This window comes from Bos grunniens, chromosome 6, assembly GCF_055505025.1.
Source record: "Bos grunniens cultivar Pamir isolate PY7600 chromosome 6, Bosgru_T2T1.0, whole genome shotgun sequence".
Lineage (NCBI taxonomy): Eukaryota > Metazoa > Chordata > Mammalia > Artiodactyla > Bovidae > Bos > Bos grunniens.
The window spans coordinates 32361592-32367946 of record NC_141170.1 but is presented as its reverse complement, the minus strand read 5'-3'; positions in this window follow the sequence as shown (position 1 = coordinate 32367946).

Sequence of the window (6355 nt, the reverse complement as noted above, 5' to 3'; positions counted from 1 at the left end):
TTGACAGCATTGAAATTTAGATAAGAGAATGAGAAAAATGGACTTGGAGGGCACTATGCTAAATAAAATAAGTCAGACAGAAAGGCAAATCCTGTATGACATCACTTGTATGTGAAATCTATAAAATACAACAAACCAGTGACTATAACAACAAAAAAAGCAGTCACACAGATATAGAGAACAAACTGGCTGTTACCTGTGGGGAGAGGGAAAGAAGGAGAGGAAAGATAGGCATAGAGGATTAAGTGGTACAAACTATCAGCTATAAAATAAGCTTCAAGGATACACTGTACAACACCAGGAATATTGCTAATATTTTATAATATATAGAGTATATATATATATAATATTTTAACTACTCCAAAGCCTTTGTGCATCACAACAAACTGTGGCAAGTTCTTCAAGAGATGGTAATACCAGACCACCTTACCTGCTTCCTGAGAATCTGTATGCAGGTCAAGAAGCAACTGTTAGACTGGACATGGAACAATGGACTAGTTCCGAATTGGGAAAGGAGTAAGTCGAGGCTGTATATTATCACCCTGCCTATTTAATGTATATGCAGAGTACATTGTGTGAAATTCTGGGCTGGATGAAGCCCAAATCAAGATTATGGGGAGAAATATCAATAACCTCAGATATGCAGATGACACCACTCTTTTGGCAGAAAGTGAAGAAGAACTGAAGAGCCTCTTGATGAAGATGAAAGATGAGAGTGAAAATGTTGGCTTAAAACTCAACATTCAGAAAACTAAGATCATGGCATCTGGAGCCATCACTTCATGGCAAATGAATGGGCAAACAATGGAAAGAGTGAGAGACTTTATTTTTCTGGGCTCCAAAATCACTGCAGATGGTGACTGCAGCCATGAAATTAAAAGATGCTTGCTCCTTGGAAGAAAAGCTATGACCAACCTAGACAGCATATTAAAAAGCAGAGACATTACTTTGCTGACATAAGTCCATTTAGTCAAAGCTATGGTTTTTCCAGTAGTCATGTTTGGATGTGAGAGTTGGTCTATAAAGAAATCTGAGCGCCAAAGAACTGATGCTTTTGAACTGCAGTAAGAATTGATGTTTTTGAATTGCAGTGTTGGAAAAGACTCTTATGAATCCCTTGGACTACAAGGAAATCAAACCAGTCCATCCTAAAGGAAATCAGTCCTGAATATTCACTGGAAGGACTGATGCCGAAGCTAAAACTCCAATACTTTGGTCACCTGATGAGAAGAACTGACTCACTGGAAAAGACCCTGATACTGGGAAAGATTGAAGGTAGGAGGAGAAGGCGACAACAGAGGATGAAATGGTTGGATGGCATCACCAACTCAAAGGACATGAGTTTGGTCAAGCTCCAGGAGTTGGTGATGGACAGGGAGGCCATGTCCATCCATGGGGTCACAAAGTACGGCATAACTGAGAGACTGTACTGACTGAACTATAATAATTGCAAATGGAGCATAACCCCTAAAGATGGTGACTCACTATATTGTACACTTGTAACATAGAATATTGTACAGCTATACTTCAAATCAAGAAAAGGCCAAGGTTTCTTTGTGTGTTTTTTTTTTTTTTTTCATGTCTCTGCACTTACTCTTTTCAGTGGAGGATATTCTCCTTTGCTCCACCTCATACCCTCATCAATACCTCCAACTCAGTTAGTCCACAACCTGACTAGTTCTCATTTGTCTCTTGTCTTTAGTCTGATTGCACTTACTTTGAAAGACCTTTCCTAACTTTTGCAAGACTGAATATCCCTTCAAATGGCCTTTGAAACTCTGCACTGCATCCTATTTAGCATTTATTTCGTTATGCCAGAATTAAAATTTACTTGTCCAATTTCCTTATTAGTCTGTCTATACATTTAAAACAGGGTGATATTTGGTAACTAGCTCATAGGCTGGGCATTGAATACATAAACAGAGTGAAAGTGGCTGATGTGTTAAAAAAAAAAAAAAAACAAAGTTAAGAGAACTGCCATTGTTAATTACAAAAGACATTAATATCCAGCCCTACCCAAAATAAAATAAATGAGTGGTTTTTGAGAAATGGCAATTTTTTATGATAGAAAATCAAAATAGAGCAGGGTTAACCAGAGGCTTATTTTTAAATTGCATATCATTTGACTTTATGTACTTTGTCATTTTACTTTTTTAATTTTTATTTGTGTTAAATAAGTGTTAAAACATTTAATTGTTAAATATACAAGTTTAATATAAATTGTAATATTTAATACTATTGCAAAGCTTAATTTTAAAATTATCATCATTTAATAATAAGGATCTGTAAGATTTCTATCATTGTTCACCAAGATATTCTTTGATCCAAAAAGTCAGGATATAAGCATAGGCTAATTGGAACAGATTTAGCTTTCAGGCCATCTCTCTTATCTTTCAGTTGTAAGCAATTGGCTGCAAAGATATTACAAATGTGTCTAAACCATGTGATGCTGGCAGCCACTGAAGTCCAAAACACATTTATCCTTAAAAAAATCTTTCAAATGATGAGGATTCATTTACTAATAAAAAAATAAGTGTGAGAGTACATTGTTGTTTAGTCGCCAAGTTGTGTCCAACTCTTTGCAACCTCACAGACTGTAGCCTGCTAGGCTCCTCTGTCCACGGAATTCTCCAGGCAAGAATACTGGAGTGGGTTGCCATTTCCTTCCCCAGGGTATCTTCCCAACCTAAGAATCAAACCCGTATCCTGCATTGGCAGGCGGATTCCTTACCACTAGCTCAATATGGGGCATTGAGTTCACCTAAAGTGTGTTAGCGGAGAAGGCAATGGCACCCCACTCCAGTACTCTTGCCTAGAAAATCCCATGGACGGAGGAGCCTGGTGGGCTGCAGTCCATGGGGTCACTAGGAGTCAGACACGACTGAGCGACTTCACTTTCACTTTTCACTTTCATGCATTGGAGGAGGAAATGGCAACCCACTCCAGTGTTCTTGCCTGGAGAATCCCAGGGATGGGGGAGCCTGGTGGGCTGCCGTCTATGGGGTCACACAGAGTCGGACACGACTGAAGCGACTTAGCAGCAGCAGCAGCAAAGTGTGTTAGATAGCTACTATAAATAGCATATAGTAAAATGAAGCCTCCTGAAGGGTGCAAAAGAAAAGTTTTGCCCTAAAGAACTTTCTGTATAATCTTCTAAAGTATGAATCACATAGGTTAAAATAAGAATGGGCCTGTAATGCAGAAGATACTGATTTGATCCCTGAGTCAGGAAGATCCCCTGGAGCAGAAGAATGGTTACCCACTCCAGTATTCTTGCCTGGAGAATTCCATGGACAGAGGACCTTGGTGGGCTACAGCCCATGGGATCACAAAGAGTCAGACACGACTGAACGACAACACACACACACACACACACAGAGTTTAATTAAGGTTCATTTTTTTTGAGTTGCACATTTCTATGAATGTTGATAAATGCTTAATGCCAAGCATCTGACATTATGCTATTATACAAAATAGTTTTGCCCCCACCCCTCACAACAATATCTTATGCTCCACCTCTTCCTTCTGCCTCCCCTCCTGTGAACTTCTGACATTCACTGATAATTTATCCTATCTGTAGTTCTGACTTCAGAATGCCATATAGTTGAAGTCAAAGAGCATGCATAGCCTTTTTAGATTGGCTTCTTGACTTAAAGCGATGTACATTCAAAGTTCCTCCATGTCTTTTGATCACTTAATACCTTATTTATCGTAAATGCTGAATGATATCCTATTATCTGAAGGTACCAGAATTTGTTTATTTACTCACCTATTAAGGGACATCTTGGCTGCTTTCAGTTTTCAAAATTATCAGTAATGCTTCTATTAACATTCATGTGCAGACTTTTGTCAGAGAAGGCAATGGCACCCCACTCCAGTACTCTTGCCTAGAAAATCCCATGGATGGAGGAGCCTGGAAGGCTGCAGTCCATGGGGTCACTGAGGGTCAGACACGACTGAGCGACTTCACTTTCACTTTTCACTTTCATGCATTGGAGAAGGAAATGGCAACCCACTCCAGTGTTATTGTCTGGAGAATCCTAGGGACGGGAGAGCCTGGTGGGCTGCCGTCTATGGGGTCGCACAGAGTTGGACACAACTGAAGCGACTTGGCAGCAGCAGTAGCAGCAGGCTTTTGTGTGGAAATAAGTTTGCTCCTCATTTGTGCAAATATGTAGGAGTGTGAGTGCTAGACCAAATGGTTAAGACTATATTTAGCTTTGTAAGAAACTGTCACTGTTGCTGTACCTTTTTGCACTCCCATCAGCAATGAATTAGACTTCCTTTTGCTCCACATCTTCACCAGTATTTAGAATTGTAAGAATGTTGGATATTATCTGATTAAAAGATAGGCTGTGTTTAATGTTTGCTGTTGTGTTATGGACTTTAGTTTCCTCTAGTGTCCTTGCTTTGATCTCCATTATCTTTTACCTCCCCTCTATGAGACAGGAATGCCAAAAGGGCTGTAGTTGAGTATTTCCCTTCCCCTATATCAGATAAATTGCTGGTAAGATCTTTTTCCTTAGCCAGAAGTCCCTTATTATGGAGAACACTCTAGGTTTATTTTAAAATGGTTATTTTTCCCCTCCCTCTGCCTGAACCCAGGCAGTTTTCCTCCATTGGTTCTTCACCATGATAATCTGATTGAAACTTGGAAGAAAAATTCACAGAAGCCTGGAGATTTTCTCTAACTGAGCCCTCCAGGGTTTTTAACTCTTAAAGCAAACTGTTCTTGCTGTTCAGTCGCTAAGTTACATCCAACTCTTTATGACCCAATGAACTGCCGCACACCAGGCTTCCCTACTCTTTACTATCTCCTGAAGTTTGCTCAAATTCATGTCCATTGAAATTGGTGATACTATCTAACCTTATCAGCCTCTGCCACCCTCTTCTCCTCTTGCCCTCAATCATTCCCAGCATTAGGGTCTTTTCCAATAAGTCAGCTCTTAAATGTCCAGCCTCCTCCATCCAGCATTTCATCAGTTCCTACCAGTTACTGGCTCCAAAGTCTTCCTCTTTCATCAGATCTCATTCTATGGATTCTGTCTTTCTAGGTTTGGGAACTGCAGTTTTCCCTGTGACCTCATTTCTTTGATAGATCTAAGAAGTCTTATTGATTTCCAGTTCAGTTTTTTTTTTTTTTCTTCTTGTGAGGATGTGATTCGTTATTTGTGCGCATGGGAAGTCACTTCAGTTATGTGCGACTCATTGCGACCTTATGGACTACATAGCCCGCCAGACTCCTCTCTGTCCATAGGATTCTCCAGGCAAGAATACTGGAGTGAGTTGCCATGACCTCTTTCAGGGCATCTTCTCAACCCATGGATTGAACTTCATCTGCCGCCCTTGCATGGCAGGCGGATTCTTTACCGCTGAATCACGGTGGGGGCGGGGTGGGGGAGGGAGCCTGTTTGACTATTTACATGCTCTTTATATATTACACCTGAATCCAGGGGTCTGACAGCTCTTTAACACATCCATGTGGCTTCACTTTTTGATATTCCATGAGCCTGAAAAAGTAAAGTGACTGCAGTCTTCTCCCACTCCTGGGAAGTCCCAGAGAGTCTTATCAGGAAAGAAAGACATAATCATTAACTTTTTAGTAGTGCTCATTTGAGCACATAGGTTCTTTGAAATGCCCAATAATTTGAATGCCAGAGACTTACAAAACTCAACATCTTTGTTTATCTTAATGAAAGAAAGTTTTTTGGAATTCAGGTTTTCTCAATGTCAAATTTAGCAGTTTACTTTTCATTTCTATCAGATACATACTTACTACCCAATTGATAGAATTAGCTTTAAAGTGGTTGTTGGCCTATAAATTGTACTGTTAATTTCAACTTAGCCTTATAGAATAATTTTAACAATGTTGCACATTTGAAAGTAATACAATAATATAAAATAGACTCTAATTCATAGCATTTTGCCACATGGGTCATGACATAGTGTAATATTGTTATACTTTAAAAATGGCACTGATAATTTTGTGAATACTTTAAAATTCTTTCACATTATGGTCTGGTTTTCCACGGCTTTCTTTATTTTGGGAGGTGGTTACCCTTGAGTTCAAGGAAGCATCAGTTTCCAGAAAGATTGTGAAATCCTATGTCCCTCTTGTTGTTTTGATTCCTTTCCTCCTTGATGGTCTAATTCTCAGAGATGATACCAATTCACAAGTTTAAGTTTCTCCAGTTTACCACTTCCTGAACATTCTATTCCCAATTTTTGGCAAATGAAAAATTATTTTGTAAAAGTATTAATAATATACTTTTATAGTGAGTCTTGCTACTGGTCCAATGTTAGTCTGTATCTAGTAATCAGGCTCTTTCTTTACTCATGGGTCTACAGCAGCAGC